The sequence below is a fragment of the Urocitellus parryii genome, chromosome 1 (genome assembly GCF_045843805.1).
Source record: "Urocitellus parryii isolate mUroPar1 chromosome 1, mUroPar1.hap1, whole genome shotgun sequence".
NCBI lineage: Eukaryota > Metazoa > Chordata > Mammalia > Rodentia > Sciuridae > Urocitellus > Urocitellus parryii.
Genome location: NC_135531.1, coordinates 264,623,729 through 264,643,657, shown reverse-complemented (window position 1 = coordinate 264,643,657; position 19,929 = coordinate 264,623,729).

Sequence of the window (19,929 nt, the reverse complement as noted above, 5' to 3'; positions counted from 1 at the left end):
GAAGCCACCTGGCAGGAAATTTAGCTTTTTTCAGTTTGGGGTAATTTTTTTCCTTCCCATCCTTTAATTCCTGCTTGCTCCCCTCCATCCACCCCAGCACCAAATTAGCAATTTGGATGCCATAGATGCAGTTTAGATGTGGGTACCAGCCAAGGTCACGAGGCTTGGTGCATCAGTGAATGCCAGCTGTATTCCACACAGGATTTCCAAGGCCAGAAAGGCAGAGGGAGGAGGAATCTGGATTTCCTGATCCTGGTTTTTCTTCTTTTCTACACACACACACACACACACACACACACACATTTCTACTTTTAATTTCCTGCTTCTATAAAGAATGATGTGACAATTTTCTGGCTCTTTCTTATTGGGATTCAGGCTTCTTCCCTCGGTCCCCTTCCTCATGAATGCATAAACCCTGTAAAGGTAAAAATAAAAATAAGAACATACAGGATGCAGTATGGAGTCCAATAAGAATAATAACTAGGGCAGAGCCAGCTCCAAAAATTGAAAGATCTTTTGAAACTTAAATTCAGACTCTTCAGGGGGAGGCGGATATTGGTAGTTGCAATACACTGTGAGAACTCAATATGAATGGCCATGTGATAATTATACTTATCAGAAATTACATAAACTTGACTCTGATTCATGAGCTTGCTAATTATTGTCCTTGTTTTAAATGTTTACGTTCTAGATCTCCTGAATTATTATGTGTAGCAAGAAACCATCTCTGTTTTTATCTAGCTAGCTACCCACTTAACCACATCTAGATGTAGATGTATGTGGTCGATTTCTGTAATGACTCAGTGTTTGCGCTGATAAATGTCTGGGCATCCAACAGAGTCAACGCAGTCCACACTCATGCACCTTGGTGTGGTCCACAGTCAGTCCCAATTTCTGCCTTATAAACGCTTAAAATCAATTCTGCTTTTTATGGTACCAACCATTGTGCCACATTACTCTAAAACATCATCCCATAAAAATCTGTCTAACCTGAAAAACTAAGGAGATCAGTGGAACCCAAAGCAGGAGACGGAGGGGAAGGCAGGAGGGACAGGAAAAGGGAGGAATGATGGAATGAAATTGACCAAATTATGCTGTGGACATATAAGAATATTCTACAGAAAATTTCACCCTTATGTATATCTGTAAGAAACAATTTTAAAACAATAAATGAAAAGAAGGAAAGCCAGTAGAGGAAGAAAGGAAACAGGGAGAGATGAGAAGGGAAAAGTTATGTACTGGGAACTGAAGTGGGACAAATTCTGTTCCATGCGTACATGATGATATCAAAATGAACCCCAATATTATGATGACCCTAATGCAATAATAAAAACATAAAAGAGCAAAGAACAGTTTTTAACTAATTAGTTTACTGGATCACCTCCTTGTGTATCATTGTGGCAATTGTATTGGCCTAGGGTGCTTTGCACAGGGAGTCTGTGTACCTTGGCCCCTTTAAAGCCCTAAAATAGTCTCTATTAAATCAGTAGATTTATAGACATAAATCCTCCTCTCACCAAGCAGTGTTTAGAATCTGCTGTGTGCCAGGAATGGAATCCAACTCTGAGGCCAGAGTGCAAGGAGAATCTCAAAGAAGTCACAGAACCAGGAGGACACGGGCAGGAGGCAGAGGCCAGAGCCGCTGTGTACAGGAGGGGAACAAGACAGGGCAGGAGCCTCCAGAAGAGACCTCTCCTCCAGCCACTCTCCAGGAAAGGCATCTCTTCTGGAGGAGGTGATGGTGTTTAGAAATATTAGTAGGAGGTAGCCAGGCAAAGAGGATGGGGTGTTAGGTCCTGGAGAATGGTCCAGAAATTTATACCCCTGGGATTTTATTCCTGGAATCTTCAAGATGAAGGCACAGGGAGCAGCTAGGCTGGCAGGATAGTGATCAAGAATAAAGATCTTTTTTTTTCAAAATTTATTTATTTATTCTAATTTGTTATATATGACAGTAGAATGCATTTAAACTGTTAGTACACATATAGAGCACATTTTTTTGTGTCTCTTGTTATACACAAAGTAGAGTCACACCATTCGTGTCTTCATCTATGTACTTGGGGGTAATGATGCCCATCTCATTTCACCATCTTTCCTTTCCTACTCCCCTACCCATTCCCTTCCCTTCCCTCCCCTTTGGCCTCCCTCTATCGGACTACAGAGCAATAGTAATAATGTAGTATTGGCACCAAAATAGACTGGTAGACCAATGGTACAGAATAGAGGACACAGAGACAAACCCACATAAATACAGTTATATTAGACAAAGGCACAAAAACATATTGAAGAAAGGATAGCCTCTTCAACAAATGGTGCTGGGAAAACTGGAAATTCATATCCAACAAAATGAAATTAAGCCCCTATCTCTTATCATGCACAAAACTCAACTCAAAGTAGATCAAGGACCTAGGAATTAAACCAGAGACCCTGCACCTAAGAGAAGAAAAAGTAGGCCCAAATCTCCATCATGGCAGACTAGGCCCCAACTTCCTTAATAAGACTCCAAAGCACAAGAAACAAAATCAGAATCAATAAATGGAATGGGTTCAAGCTATATAAAGTTCTTTTTCTTTTCAGCAAAAGAAACAATCAACAAGGTGAATAGAGAGCCTACAGAATGGGAGCAAATTTTTACCACATGCACATCAGATAGAGCACTAATCTCTAGAACATAAAAAGAACACCAAAGAATCAAGGTCTTAAAGGGTTAAAAAAGGCTCAGAAACATTACAAGCTAGAGGTTACTATGATCAGGTTTACATTTCGGAAAGACATTTTCCTCTTTAACTCCAGTCCAGCATCATTCTTTGAGAGTGGGGTCCACTTTTTACCAGTTGACAGTCCTGGCTCCCAAAGAAAGGAAATAATAAAATTAGATTATGTAGAATATTAAACACCAATTAAAGGCAGAACTCAGATCAAACACAAGTGTTGAGAACAATGTATCCTAATATTCAGAGATGTGATACTGTGTGGTTCCTATGATGCATTACATGAAGCACCTGGCACATAATTAAATACCATAAATATTCATTCCCTTTCTCAATCAATAGTTAGAAAATAGGGTCATGATGAAAGAATGAGATATAGGAGACAGGCCTTTGGCCCAGGTGACCTATCAGTCGCCCACCTTGGGCTGACTCTTGCTCTCTAATGGAGACAGGGGTTTCTCTGTGATGTGTGAGTCTTTGGCTATTCCTCTGCTGAACTCTCTGCCTCGCCTCTGGGAGACACACAAAGCAAACCTTTGCCTCTTGGAAAATTGCATCCTTACCCAGATTGGAAAACTGTTCTGTGCCACCCTGTTTTCCATTGGCCCAGGTTTTCTTCTTTGGTCCAAATACATTTGCACTGTGCTCCAAGCTTGACTGAGGCTAGAGGGTGTTTCATGGAATTCTGGGGCTGATTTCTCCAAATTTAAAACACACACTCACAACACACACACACACACACACACACTCACAGAGAGTTCTTCCTAGGGTCCCAGAAGGTGAAAGGTCCACTTTGGTAGGTGCCAAGGAGCCCTGAGATTTCTCTGCTAGTGCAATGGTCTGCGTGCGCTGTCTCACTGTGATCCAGTGACAGGTTGGCAGAGAAGCTGGAGGCTCATCTTAAACAATGACCTCAAACTTTCAACCCAAACACTGCAGCTGCACGCCTGGAACCAGGTCTGTTTTCCTAGAATATCTGGTTACAGCATTTTAAAAATGAGCAACCTCATTATCAATAGTGTTTCTGAGAACCAAGCATTCTTTTAGAAAATGCCAGCTCTCCAGGGATGGCCAGAGCTACAAAGCAGACACATTCTCCTGCCTGCCACCCCTCCCTTTGGCACCACCCAGCCAAGCCCAACAGCTCAGCTTAGCCAAAAGGAACACCAGGACTCAACTCCTGCTAAGGAGCTGGGGTCCTGGGCGACTGAGGGATGGAGGGGGGTCTCCTTCCCCAGAGGTCTTAAAGAATAGGAAAGATTTCTGAGCCTGTGCCAAGTCAGCATTACATTTCAAGAGAGTATATTGGATTAGAACCTGAGTTTTATTTCCCCTTTGACATGAACTAGTTGCATAATCCTCAACAAATATTGAAAATTTTCCATCCTCAGATTCTTCATCTCTGATGTAGGGATAATTATTATATGGAATAGTTCATTGAAAACACCTTGCATACTAGAAAGACTTCAATATTTAAAAATAATTACCTTGTTCCTCTTCCTATGATATTTCCTTGTTTCATAGGCACATGTTTGTGTTTTAGCCTGCTGAGACTGCTCTAATGAGATGTCATAGACAGAGTGCCTTACTTCCCACAGTTCCGGAAGCTGCAGGCTGGTATCATGGTGCCAGCGTGGTCGGGTTCTGGGGGGTGCTGACTTCCTGGTAATGTCCTCATATGGCTGAGGGCAGCGAGAAGCAGCAAGCTGTCTTCTTTCTTTTCTTGGAAGGGCACTGACTCTCTCATGTCTACCCTCTTGACCTTAATAGCCTCTCAAAGGCCTCACCTCCAAATATCATCACTTTGGGGACTAGGGTTTCCACTTACGAATATTTGGAGGTCACGCATATGTGTGTTATCCATCTTCAGGAAGGATAATGTAGTGCTGCCTCAGTACTACAAAGTCAGGTTCAAGTCTCTCCTGTTGTTTATAACCTCCCTTTGTCACTCCAGACTGCAGTTTCTTAACAGGTCATGCATCCTGGAGTTCATTTTTTCTAGACCTGCACTATGGGGCTTGGTTGGATAATGCCTAAGGCAGGGGGTGGCCGTCGGGAGAACTTGTCAGCTTTGCAGCATGACATCCCCTGGGGAGCTGGCAACTCTGAAGATGACGGACCTGTGAGAGTTTAGGGGCACAAAATTCATTTGAAGTAAATTCAAAACACTGTTCTTGACACAATGCTAGGCAGAGAGGACATAAAATAAATGCATAAAGAATGATTATATTTTATTGTCATTCATCTCCTACTTAAGAATACAAGCAATGATGCAATGTGCTTTCTTTCAATTCTAAATAGATCTATGTCTAAACGTACAGATATACAGTGTGTGCTCTGCTCATGTGTGCTCGTGCGCCTGTGGTTTCTTTATCTGCAAAGTGTGGGCATCTCTTTCCAGAAGAGAGCTGTCAAGGTTCCTTATGTTGAGGTGACTCTGTGGCTTATAGGGAGTCTTCACTGAGAGATAATCTACATTCAAAAATCCTGCTTCCTACTAACTGTGACTGTCAGCACACTGCCTAACTTCTTTGAGCTTCAGATATGACATCTGTAAATTGGATCCATGCCTACCCCACTGAGCTGTGGTGTAGAGGGAATGAGTAACACATACAAAGCGTATGATCTCATGCCTGGTTCTTATCACTCCTTCAATGTAAGTTTAACATTCTACAAACGTGACAAATGGAGGTGGGGAGTGATGGGCATGGGCTATGGATGACACACTCAGCCAGAGTCCAAGGGTAGAAGGGGAGCCCTTTGAAGGTCCCCTAAGAGTACAACACAGCTCTGTGCAGCAGTACGCCCCAGACAACAAGGAAGATCAAACCAGAGCTTTGAGGCTGAGTACATACTCTCATTCCAATGGACACCTGTGACCACCCAAGGGTGACTCTCAGAGGACCCATTTAAGATCTATCACTGAGTTTGTCCAAGAAAACAATTGAAGTTCTGATTTGCAGTCTTTAAGCACATAAGAAACCAAGAAATGGGAAACAGAAGGGACATTTCTTTCTCCATTGCCTCACCAAATGTCAGATTATTAAATACCTTTTGTGTTCTGATGAATACCAAAGTTTTATTTCCATCCTGGACATGTCTTCAAAACTGTAGGCTTACAAATGCAGTTGCCTGCTTTGTATTTCTCCCTGCATATCTATTATATGTCTACCTATATATACATACAACTTTAAAGTTTTGGTCTTTCTCCTTCTATTCCTGTATAGTTGTCTCCTCTGATCCCTTGGATCTCACACATTATTACATAATCTTTTTTTAAAAAGCAAGCATTTGGGGCCGGGGATGTGGCTCAAGTGGTAGCGCGCTCGCCTGGCATGCATAAGGCACTGGGTTCGATCCTCAGCACCACATAGAAGTAAAATAAGGATATTGTGTCCACCTAAAACAGAAAAATATTTAAAAAAAAACAAGCATTTGCAGAACAATATTCCAGGCTACAGAGACTGTGCTACGTACTGGGAAACCAGAATAAAACAAGAGAAAATCTGTGCCCTCAAAGGGCTCACATTGTCCTCCAAGTATTTACTGTGTCTGAATGTTGTAATGATATAGAACAGAAAGGGTAGAGAACTAAGAGTGGTTCTGAGGAGGTGACATTTTGAGCTTCTCCCTGAAGAACGACAAGGAGGTGCTGTCTGGGGAGTATGGTGGCCTTATCACTCCCAGATAGTTCATCTCGTGGGCCAGCTATGGTCTTGAGGCTTGCATCTGCTGATGGAATGTGAGCCGAAACGATACAGGCTACGTTGGAGAAGCTTTCAAAGGCATCACCAGGTTACTTTCTTTTCCTTCTTTTGCAAGAATATTATGAACCAGAAACGGGGTTTTCCCTTCAGCCTGGATCTCAGACAGAAGACAACCATGGAAAAGAGCAGCAGCCAACATAAAGGTCAGTGAGGAATAAAACTTTGTTGTCATAAGCCACCAGGATTTTGGGGTGGTTTATTGCTGCATTTAAGTGAGTAAAGCTGACTAATACAAATATTGGTACCAAAGGGGAGTGCAATAGGAAACCCACAATGCATGACATTGGCATTCAGATTAAGTGGTAGATAGCAAGGAGACTTATTGGTGATTCATGTTATTTAGTGGAAAAACAGTTGGTTAAACTTTTGCTTGTGATAATTTGGGAGACAGTTTATGTACATATATAAAGCTATACATATAAAAATTCTGTGTAAAAATTAGCCCCAGACTCAATAGTATACAAATGTAAGCATTTACTTCTTACTCATGTGTCCACAAGTTGGCTTGTCTTCCTCTGAGCTAAAGTAGTCTTGTCTGGGCTTAGTGCCAGCTCTATGCTGAGTTGGGTGTACCCCATGTATTTCTTGAACTTCTTGGACTACTAGCTTATTATATTAGCCTATTTGTTATTGCTATAACAAAATACCTGAGGGTAAGGAAGGAACATAAAGAAGATTCTTTAGCTCACAATTTTGGAGGCTAAAAAGTCCAAGGTCAGGTGGCTTCAATTGTTTTCTCTCTTGTGAGAACCTCATGGCAGATGGCATCATGGTGCAACATACACAAGAGGGACTACATGGTGAAACAGCAAGACAGAAGAGGAAGGGGCCAGTCTTGCTCTCTTATAACAATCCATTCTTGCAGGAACTAACTTGGATCCTGTGAGAACTACACCAGTTTCTCCTCAGAGTGGGACCCCAACGGCCTAATTGCCTTGAACTCTGTCACACTTCTCAAGGTTCCACCATCTCCCAGCATCACCACCCTGAGGACCAAACTTCCTACACATAAACCTTTGGGAGACACACATAAACTGTATCCAAAACATCACACTCACGGAGGCATGTTCTCCTTGAGATGAAATGTAGCAACAAGGAAATACACTCCAGGAAGGAAGGCAGTAGATATTTGCTAAACCATAACATAATCTGCCCAATTGCTAATGAACTTGTGGCTGCGGGTGAATCAGTGGGAAGGCACACATACCCTGTGGCCATGTGGCTAGGTGTTAGCTGTGGACCAGTGCTTAGTAGATTCTGACCTTGGGCAAGCCACAGTTTCTCTAAATACCAGTTTCCCAATTGGAAAAACAGTGAAAAACTTTCAGTATTTTTGCAAGGAATGGAAATTTTAGCTAACCCAAATAAAAGTAGTGATTGGGTGATGGTGTAGGTATAATTCAGGGAATAGAACTCCTGCTGGAGTCCAAGGGAAACTCAGCAAGGAGGTGCCCTCAGGACAGAGGACTAGGCAGCCCAGGGGGACTTGGTCTATTGTTCTGCCGTTAGTCTGCCTCAGCTGAACCCGGGGATGTTTCTCTTCTGTGCAAGTTCATTTGTAGGTGTGTTTGTGTTACCACGATGTGTATTGCAGTCATATAGGTATAAAGCTGAGGAGAACATTTTTCTCAACAGAATCATTCTTAGGCTTTGATAAATCGTTATTTGGACAGTGGAATCCCAAGAAAAAAATTCAGGTCTCCAATTTTTTTTTTTTCTGTGATAATAATAGGATTTGTTTCACTCCTCAGATGGAGGAGGAAGCAGAGATTAAAAAAAAAAAAAGCTGTTTAGCACCCTTCAGTTTGGAGTAAAGTAAAAAGAAAATGCCAGGGGTGAGAATATTTTTTCCTTAAAAATTTGTGAAGCGTTAGCATTTCAAGTTTGGGTCGTGTGGAGTGGGGTTGAAGCTGTACACAGTTGATATTGAGACAGAGGAAAGAACTGTGATACCCAGGACCTGAGAAAATGACAGATATATAAAGAGTTTGCATAACAAGCAATGGGCTTTGGGGAAGTTTGAATCAAATTTTACCTAAATGCGATTAGCGCTACACCAGATCTGGGCCTGCAGGACCCTTCCCCAGGGTCCAGCTCCTCAGAGGGTCCCTTTCAGGATTTGTCCAGTAGAATCCATCCCCTTTGGATAAGGAGTTTATGGAGTCAGGGGTACCCTGACTGTGTCCATGGGACCCAGAAACCCTGTTCGAATGGTTCCAAGCTGGCACGGTGGCCTGCATAGACATCTTGCCCACTGTCCCTTCTCTGCAAGGTATTTCACTCCACCAGTGCATACTTTGGAGCCAAAGGAGTGGCTTAAAGTCTTTATTTGCAAATGTGTCAATAGAAGTTGGGTGTCTGGATCCAAGGATGTCCAAACATTCATACAAGTGAGCCAGAGGAGAGAAGAGAATGATGTGGCCAGGAACCTTCAAGGGCTAGTGCCTACCCCAGCCCCTGACATCTTAGAGGAAGGTCACCTCTGAAAGGCAGCAGGGTCCCAGCTTGCATCCATGCAGCATTATCTGAGGGGGACCCACACAGTCCTGCCTGTGATACTGGGTATGCTTGGAGCCATCCTGCCCTGAGAAATAGCCGTGGTAGAGCAATGAGGCAGAAGAAAATCCAGATGTTCAAAAGCTCACCATCTCCATTTGTCCCTGTAAGAAAAACATGTCATGCGCTGCCACCTGTAACGTGAACCAGGCAAGACTGGGTTTCCACACAAGGCCATCACTTCTCCATTCCGAATGCCAGAATGTTCTCTTCGGAAAGTTTATGGACAGCTCATATCCTGCCTGTTTGCCTTTAATAAAGAAATGTTAAATATTTTTTCTTTAATGGGCCAGGAATATGTATCCTCAGGACTTTTGCTTCTTTAAACATCCTGAGGGCTATAAAATCCCTGGGACTGGATGGGCTGCCATTGCAGGGGTGTGCCTGACTCGCTTGGTTTGTGGGGTTCTCCCTGGTTTATGGGGCTACAGCTGGACAGGGAGAAGAGTCCAGCCTTCCATCATTGCTCATTTAATTGTGCCTGTCCTTTATCTGCATTCTTCCTGCCGCTTGACTGAGCAAACTCAAAGCTTTCTTTCTCCCAGGGCCACTTTTCTTTGCCTGAAGAGACTTCAATGCTTTGCCACACCTCCACCAGCCCCACAGGACTGTGTGTGTCTCCTCTGTCCCTCGTCCTTCTTCTCCAGGCATCTACCATGGGCGGGGAGAGGAAGGAGCTTTGAACTTGGGATTGGATGATTAGGTTACAAATCCAAGGCTCTTCACTTACTGACTGTGTAACGTTGGGCAAATCAACTAAAAATGCCACTTTGGGAAAGAAGCTAGGCTTTCATTTATTTCTTAAAACAAAAAACAAAAAACTTCACCAGGCTTACTACGTGTTGGGCAGCATGAGAGAGGTATAGGAAACAATAAGATAAATAGTGAGCAACTGCCTTGTGACTTAAGGGCTTGACCAGCTTAGCAACACGCTGTTCTCTTTCCAGGCAAGTTGTGAGGGTCAAACGCATGAATTTTCTAACAGTGCATCATCCCTAAGAGCCACTGAGGAATCGGAGGGTGCTGACCAAAGAAGGTGTCTTCCTGCCTTACTTCAGAGGTTTTTACATGTAGTTAATATGTAGTAACTACCTGAGCTGAGGGAGTCTACCCATTTGGTGTTTATAACTGTCATTTATTGTAACCTCATCCACAATCTCCTTTAAAAATAAAAGTGGGAGCATGCTAAAGTCCAAGTGATTTTCAATAGAATTTATTCTGATGATTTGAAAATCAGGTTCCCCTGGGGTATTGCAAAACCGGGCTTGGGGCCTTAGTGGAAGATCTTTCGCGTTCAGAGAAGGGGAAGGCCACAGGAGAACTCCAGTCTGACAACGAAGATCATTGTATACTGGTGGAGCCGAAGGGTCAGGAGTTACAATCAGAATAATCTGAATACAAATCATAACAGAGAGAAAGGAAAATTTCCATCCCTGCAAGCTCCTGGAGCCATTGATTGGAGTTACAGATACTGCTGTTCTCTCAGCAGAAATATATTAGGACCATATGCAAAGATAAATATTCTAGTCTGAACAAGATATGAAAACAAGAAGCAAAGAGCCAGCCAGTGGGGGACCCGGTGGACTGCTGGGTTTCCACCCACACTAAAGAATACTCAGACCCGCAGGAGGTGGGGATCCTGTTCACCCTTTCATTTGCTCATTTATTCAACAAATATTTATTGAGCACCTGCTGTGTGGTGAGAATTCAGAAGGAAGCAAAACCTGGCATAGTCCCTGCCTTCGAGTGTGCTAGCAAAGGACACAGACACTAACTGAACGATCACACAAGCTCATCTGCCATTGTGGTGGCGATGATGGCTATGAAGGGAGGTGTGTGGAACCAGGGGAGATTGTGACGAAGAGAGTTGATCCTTCAAGGGAACACAAAGCAGACTTTCAAGCCACAAGTCCTTCTCTGTCACTTCTGTTTTCTTTTCCATCATCATTTAAGAACCTCTGTGATTACATTATGCCCACTTGGATTGTCTAGGATCACCCCCACCCCCATCTCAAGATGTCACCTTCATCACATCTACAAAGTCCATGTTGGTGTGTAAGGTAACAGAGTCACAGGTCCTAGAGATTAAGCTGTGAGCGTCTCTGGGGAGTCATAACTCTGCTCACACCACTGACATCTATATTCAAACCTGAGGAGGAATTAAAGAGGGAGTGACAGAGGAAGACAGTGTCAGCTATAAGCAACTGAAGATCATATTATAAATGCACTTGAGATCTCCTCAAGAAAGTGGACAGCAGGTTGGCTGCCTGGGCAGGAGTAGGGCTAGGCAAATGAGAGGCAGAGCCCAGAACTTAAAGGCCCAGTGACATGTTTATGATGTATAGGGCTGGTCCTCCCTCACTGCTTGATAATCCAAGGGTTGTGTGTATTGACTTGAAAATACACAGATCCTGGCCCTGTGTCCTGCTGTCTGTGGAGCAGGGCCGCCCGTGACAATCAGGGGTGTTATTTCTCTAAAAGCATCACCCCTGCCCTTGGAAGGAGCCTGGTTTCCTGCTCTTCTGGAGATTCCAAGTATGCACTGTTTATTAACACCACCATCCACCCCCTCTCACACACCTCTTCCCAGAAAAATCAAAATTGGTCTAATCATATTTTGTGTTTCCCTAGTAGAATGTTTTCCAGTCCTAATTTTTCCAGTTCACTTTTATGGTAATATTTTTTTCTTCCCTTCTCATCTTCCTGGGGCATGAAATTTCACCACCACCACTCGGGTATGGGATACTAAGTACAAAATCTCAAGGGCCTTCCGTGGCACAACTCACAGGGTAGTGAAGAGCAGAAAATTAAGGCTGAGTGGACAGTTGCTCTTGGCAAGGTTTTTCAGACACTGACCCAAGGCCTTGCCTATGATGCCACCTTCCCTTCTGTCCGACCACGCACAGAGTTCAAGTTCTCTCCAGTCCGGTTCAAGAGAACACCTTCCTAAGAGATCAGGGCTACATGAAGGTGGGGTAAAGGTAGAAGATTTGATGACTAGGCTGGGGCTTTCCCAGAAGTCTTTGCAAGCTAAACAAAGACATAGCAGTAAAGGAACAGTGAGGGATTCCCAGCATTGCAGTCAGGAGATTCCCCAATTCACTGTGAAACAGAGGCCTAATTTTCTAAAAGCCACTTTCTTCTATCTCCCTTGGAAGCTTCCAGAAATTAGCATTAACTCATTTATTCTTTGTGAGGAAAGAAAACTTGGGACCCGACTGAGAACCATCATGACTAGAGGTTGGGAAGGGTGGACTACGGAAGGCTGGATTTGATCAGTGCACGTTGAAGGCATATATTGGAATCTGGCAATGAACCCCATGAGTCTCTACAGTTGATAAATGTTCATCAAAGTGTCATTTAAAAAGTGGGAAATCTTGAGTAATAGCTAAAATCCACCGAGGCTTTGCTTTCTAGCTTGTAAAGGCCAGGATCAGAACTTGGAAGAAGTTGAGGTTTCTTCTTTCTACACCTCTATGCAGAGCCCGGGAGACACTCCTCCTATGCTTCTCACCTACAAGAGGCAGGTAATAATAGTCTTATGTCATGAGAGAATATGTGACAGCTGAGATAATGTGTGAAAAGCACTTAAAAGACGCCCAGCACCCAATAAGCTTTTACTAACTATTCACTAAGAGCGAAGATAATGATCATGATGATAATGAATTCCTGTTTTTCTAACCTTCCATTCTGGTTAGGTTCTCGGGCTTTAAAAACATAAGGATACTTAGAAAAATGTCTAGTATTTTTTTTCCAACTTTGCTGAAAAAGAAAATTCTAGCAACTTACACCGCCCCTTGCTCAACTAGCCTACCAGTCATACTCTGATCAAATTTACCTTAAAGAATTGCATATTTGGTGGAGTAGTGGGGGGGGGGGTCCTGTCAGTTACTGTTTCTAAGCAACTGTCCGACTGCTATGGAGATGTTGGAATGTTCTAGGAGAGCTTGAGAGTGAGGGAATTCTTTTTTAATTTATTAATTTATTTACACATGACAGCAGAATGCATTACCATTCTTATTAAACATATAGAACACAATTTTTCATATCTTTGATTGTATACAAAGTATATCACACCAATTCATGTTCATACATGTACTTTAGATAATCATGATCATCACATTCCACCATCATTTCTAACCCTCTGCCTCCTCCTTTTCCCTCCGACCCCTCTGCCCTATCTAGAGTTCGTCTATTCCTCCTATGCTCCTTCTCCCTATCCATTATGAATCAGCCTCCTTGTATCAGAGAAACATTTCTATGGCATCACCAGGTCACACATTCCCTCTAACCTCACAGGCACTGAAGTTCAGAGTGGACTGTGATGATGATCTGCTGGAATTTTCTCTCGCTTCCAAAAAACCAAGTTGATTAGGGATTGACAAGTGTCTCAGGTTTCCTAAAGGTCTCCACACAGTGCCTGTGCTCTTTCATGACTTGCCCCCCAGAAGCCCTTTCCCATCTCCCCCAGGGGGTCTAAATGCCCATTTACAAGACTCACATGGGGAAGGAAAAAAAAGAATACCAAAAAGATGGTTCATTGCTCAGTGCAGCCCATGACAACAGATCCCTCAGCTTCTCCTCTTCGCAGCCCATAAACTGCTCTGTAAAATTTAAAAAGCGTGAATTTACAGAGCCCAGGAGGAGCCAGGAGGTGAAGTCCCATCTCCAACCGATGGGCCAGGCATACTGATGAAGCAGGAATATGAGGTTGTGCCAATTTCTGACCAATAAAACATCTTTCCCGCCTTTCCAAATTCGTGACCTTCTCTTTCCCACAGAACACGAAGTGGGAACACAATGAGGGGTGAAAGGTCAGCAAAAAGTAACAAAACAAAACGCAGTACCCAGAATGCCTTGGGATTATTGGGCACAATTGGGTCACAGTGACATCTCTTCTGGAACTTTTACTGCTCTGTGGATCCCTTGGCCAACATGCCTACCTCTGTGTCCTCTGGTTTTCTATTCCAGGGAAATATGGTTTCATCACTAGCAAAAATTGTTGGCTAAAATTGTTCCAGCTGCAGATAGAAGCCTAAAGATCCTGTGGAAATTGGGGTGACTCCGTAAATCCTGAGGAGTGGTTGAAGAAGCACCGGGCAGATTTGGGAGACATGGCTGGGCTATTCTGGCTTCGTGACTTTGGCAGGCTACTGTAAACTTTCTGAGGTTCAGCTTCCCACCCCGAAAGGACATGACTTGCCCCAGAACCCCTGGAGAGGATCTTGAGATTTCTTGGTCTGATGTTCTCTAGTTCTTAAGCAAGTTTGAAGCAAGACAGAGACTGTCAGGGAGTGCATTATGGGAAATAGGAACTGAAGCTGTCTAGGTTCTGAGCCCTTAGCTCGAGCTTCTAAGTGACCATGTCACCTCATCCTGTCCATTGGCTACCTCTAGCAAAGATTGAATTGACTTGTATTCACATGGTTGGAAATCCAATTCTAAGAAGAAAAAGAGATAGATAGATAATGAATTAACATTGATTAGATAAGAAAAATATCATGAAGACATCAAAATATCAAATAATGGAGCTATCAGAATTATGATAATATGCCTTGACCATCTGTTCAAAGATTTTTAAAAAGTGCCTTTTTCTATGGTGAAAGAATGCAGCCACATAATATTCCCAATAAACTTCCCAAGGGGATAATAAATTTGGTTTACCATCAACCACTTTGTGACATGTTGTATCTGTGGCACCGTCTTAGTCCAGTTTGAGCTGCCATAACAAAATACCTGTGATTGGGAAATTTAAAAAGATTAGAAATTTATTTCTAATAGATCTGGAGACTGGGAAATCCAAATCAAGGAGCCAGGGGTTTGGTGTCTGGTGAGGGTTACTCTCTGCTCCAGGATGGTATCTTGCTGTTGTATCCTCTGGAGAAGAGTTACACTGTGTCCTTGAGTGGCAGAAATCTAGCAGGAAGAACACTGTATGGAAATTTTTTTCTACAAGGGCCTTAATCTCATTCACAAATGAGGAGTCCTCATGGCCTAATTACCTCTGAAAATTCCCATCTCCTAATACTATCACTTTGGCCATTAAGTTTTAACACGTGCATTTTGAAGAGGACACACTCAGACCACAGAGGCGGTGGAGGAAAGAGGGAGTACAGATGAGTTTCTGTTTGAGTAATGACTTCCTGTATGCTTATCTGCCAATAACCTGAGCAGGACAAAAATTAGATATGGCCCCCCTTGATTCAAACCACTGGAGCTCAGAGAAAGTTTTGGTTAAGCAGTTAGTGGGGTTCAGGCTGGAGCAATAAGCAGAATATTTAAGGGTCCATCCAGTCCAAGATGTAGATATAGAATAGGGATTTTTCCAAAATGAAATTGTCGGGGATAGGGAAGCTCATGACAGTCCCCAGGCATGTAGACATTCCAGGCTGTTGGGACAGAAAGATTAATATCTAAACTAGAAGGTAGGCTAGTTCCTCTGTTGGGTTGGATCATCTCTGTTGTCCAGAATCTAGAAGTGGTTTATCTAAGGGGATGGGAACTTGTAACCAAATTCACTCATTCACTTGCCAGTGGCCCCTGAAGGCACCATGTGGCAAACTGAAAGCTTCTTCAGGCTCCTCACACTCTGCCTGGTGACTTCCAAGATGGATCATGACCACTGGTTCCTATTGAACGCACAGTCAGCAAAGTTTGACCCCTTCTTCCTTGCCAAACCTGTCTTTCTTTTGTTAAGGTAATAGGATGAGGGAGAGAGCATGCATGTAGATGTTTTCAATTTGGAATGAGAGAGTATCACGGGTTTTGGATGATGGCTCTATAAATATTCTGTAAATACTCCCCAAACTGCCTGAGCTGCTTCCTCCAGGCCTGCTTTGTCAACAAAGCTGTCTGAGGGGCTTGCCAGGGAGCAGGGAGCCTCAGGGCCAGGAAGATAGTCTAGAGGTGATGTGCAAATCTGAGCTTTGGAGAAAAAACTCAGAAAGAATAAACCTTTGCACTGATGCCTGGCAAGTAAAACTTGCTCTGTAAATAATATTTATTTCCTTTTTAGTACAATCTGGAGTTTGGTGGTTTTATATTTTTTTTCTTACTCAGTTTCTCTCTTGATTGTATATGGATTCTCCACCCAAAATGGCCTTTTGAGGTTCCAATACATACATCTGGAGTGTGTTTGAGTCTGTCAAGGGGAGACGTCCTGGCCTTGTGATTTAGGTAGATAGGGCTGGACGAGGTCAGCCGCATTTTTGAGAGTTCAGTTCAAGGGCCTCCAACTGGCAGGGAGCAGTCACCTCCTCCAGGACTACCAGCCAAGTGCATGCTCTCCTCAAAGTCACTGAGCTGAAGATAAACATGGAGCCCATAATAGCTTTTTCATTTGATCTCCTTTATTACATGTTCCACACTTTAAATTCCTTTGCTCCACTCCTGTATTCTTCTGGATCTTTCAGAACAAACATTGAAGTAGGGAAAAGAAGCCAACTGCCCTCTTCCCTCCACCCTTCCCATCCTTTTTGAGTGACTCACTTGAACTGGGACAATTAATCTTAATCAGGACAGTATGACAGCAGAAGAAGACATTCACAGTGAGGCACTTTGGTGCCAAAAACTGGTGAGGCAACCAGCTCCTTCCTGTGGGCTGCAGTGGGGGCGATGTGGGATGATTTGGTTGTTTTAAAAATAGCATTTTGCAAAATGAGAGCTGCCTGCCTGTATCTGCAGGATGGACCGCAGGACAGGGGTTGTGTAACGCCTGTGCTAACCACTGAGTGAGCGGGCACTTTTAATAGTGTTGGCCGGGAGGTGATACAGGCCACCAGGCCCCAAGAATCAGCTCCACCTTAATCTCCGGGGGAGATTAAGGACAAATAATTCCTCATGTTTGTACTGGTTATTTTCTCCGCAGAACTCAGAGCTTCCGCGCATGTATCCTTAACCATTATCCTCATTTTCTGACAGGTGCAATTACTCATCTCCTCTCTTTTGCCCATCTCCTGTTTTGTTTTCTCCATATGGGTCACACTTTCCAATAAGCCATGGCTACACCTGGTACCCTCGAAAGGCCTTGGTGAACAGAGTGTACTTGTTGCAGAGAGGCTCAGCAAGTCCTGAAATGACCAGGAGAAATCACCTCATCCCCTCCTGAGTGTGGTCTCATCTTTTCATTTGCAATTAGCTGATTGAGTCTTCATTAGCAGGATGTCTAGTATTACTTTCTGGAGGTTCAAGAACTCCAGGGATATAGTCCAAAGTGCACAGTCCTTCTTCCAAAAACAGAATAGAGACGGAACTGGAGCATCTAATCTGCCCAATTATGAGTCAGTATTGGTTCTGTTCCTGCCTCAGGTGCCACAGCTGCCCCTATGTAGATGGATGGGTGCCACTTCTGTGGTTATGCCGGAGTATAAACACAGGCATCAAAGCTACACATGGATACCAAAGTCCTGGCACAATGAATCATGATGCAAGAGAAGCTGAGTTGGAGGTGCTGGGCTGTTGATAGGGGCTTCCAGTTCATTAAGGGTGAATGTCCTCCTATAGACTCCACTGGGACCATTCTATCCCAACTCCTAATGTTCTAATAAGGTCTCTCTCCCAGCCTGTTCTTCAGCCCCATTGTGAATTTACCTTTCTCCTCTGAATATATTGTACAAAGTTTCTTCACAAAAAGGGAAGTCATTCCTGCTGTCTGCTTCCAGGGCCTGGCTGCCTGATCCCAGATAAAAGAGTCCGACATATTTATTTTCTGTATCCTGCATCATCATGCACACTACTACTGTACTGGGACAATATGCATTGGTCAAATTGTGCTCCAGTGCATCTGACAGCACTCGGATGTATTACACTGTCACTGTCCCAAGAATGGGTCATAGTTTAAGAACAAACTCCCCTCCCATTCCTCCATTTTGAGTGTATCATTTGGGGTTAACAGGTTCATATTGACACTGCATTTTCCAAAGTCTGCTGTCATTCCTTCATCCCATAGACCTTTACTGAGCACGACACTATGTCAGGCATTCATCTGGGATATCGTAGGGCCAAGATACAAAATAGAGAATCTATGCACAGTAACTATGTATTCTCATCAGGAAAAGCAAGATACATGCATTAGCAACTGTGATATAAAATAAAAAACAAGATTTGGGTGTCCTAGAAAACAGCCAGATGCAAAAACCATCATGCTACATTATTTTTTTGGGGGGGGGAATAGAAATGCAAGAAAGGAGGAATGAGCAAAAACAGATATGAGAAAAGAAAGAAGAACAATTACAAGGGGTGTTGACCAAGCAGGATACAACTTAGTAGTAAGGACAGTTAATTGCTCAGTCTCAAGGAGAATTTCCTGCCTTAGGAAATTTCATGGTGGATAGGAGAAGGAGAATGGAGAAGAAATTGTATACTGGCTCCTGTCTCCCACCAGGAAAAGTTTCCATCTAGGAAGCATTAACTCCCCTGGAGCCTGTGCTCTGGCACATATGTACTGAGAAGCATGTTGAGCCTACTGGGTCCAATGTCTCAGAAGATGGGCCAAGACAGGAGGTAAGAGGCTCAGATCACAGGCATGAAGCAAGGCCCTGCCAGTCTACTCTTCCATGCAGTTGGCCAGAACCCACACAGAGAGGCTGAGCTCAGCAGCAGCTGTGGCAGAACAAGTGCCAAGGGCTCCCTGAAGCACCTAAGTCCAAGAGGATCTGAAGTGACATAAGGAGAACTTGATCCAGAAAACATAAATAAGCTCCAGATAAAGGGTTTTAAGGATTCAGAGAGTGGAACTTGCTCTTAGAAGTGTAGTTGGGACCAGGAGTTGAGGGGCGACTTTTGGAAGAGGCAAATCTTTAAGTATGTCTTTGCAGAATGGGGCTGAATAGCTGTGTTATGTGTGTGTGGCGGGGGGGGGGGGGGGGCTAGAAAGGGCTTCCCATGAAAAGGAGCCAAGATTACTGCAGGGACATGGAGGACAAGTGGATCATAGTGCAGGGCTTAGTTTGGCCAGGGGATGGGAATATGAAGAAATATTGAGGGATAAGACTGAAAATGTAGGGAGCCAATCAAAACCACTCTAAGATTTCATCTCACTCCAGTCAGAATGGTAGCTATTATGAAGACAAACAACAATAAGTGTATACGAGGATATGGGGAAAAAGGTACACTCATACATTGCTGGTGGGACTGCAAATTGTTGCAGCCAATGTGGAAAGCAGTATGGAGATTCCTTGGAAATCTGGGAATGGAACCACCATTTGACCCAGCTATCCCTCTCCTTGGTATATACCCAAGACTTAAAAACAGCATACTACAGGGACACAGCCACATCAATGTTTATTGCAGCACAATTCACAATAGCTAAACTGTGGAGCCAACCTAGATGTCCTTCAGTGGATGAATGGATAAAAAATGTGGCATATATACACAATGGAATTTTACTCAGCAATAAAAGAGAATAAAATCATGGCATCTGCAGGTAAATGGATGGCGTTGGAGAAGATAATGCTAAGTGAAGTTAGCCAATCCCTCCAAAAAACAAATGCTGAATGTTTTCTCTGATATAAGGAGACTCATAGTGGGGTAGGGAGGGGGAACATGGGAGAAATAGATGAATTCTAGATAGGGCAGAGGGGTGGGAGGGAAAGGGAAGGGGCAGGGGTTTAGCAAGGATGGTGGAGTGTGATGGACATCATTATCCAAAGCACATGTATGAAGACAAGAATTGGTGTCAACATACTTTATATGCAACCAGAGATATGAAAAAATTGTGCTGTATACGTGTGATAAGAATTGTAATGCATTCCACTGTCATTTAAAAAATCAATAAAAAAATGTAGGGAGCCACATGGAAGATCCAGGGTGAGGGGTTTTGGTTAGAGTCTTCAGTCAGTGGAGGACCAACTGCTGCTGTTGTGGTGAATGTCTTAATTTGGGAATTTCAGTCCCCC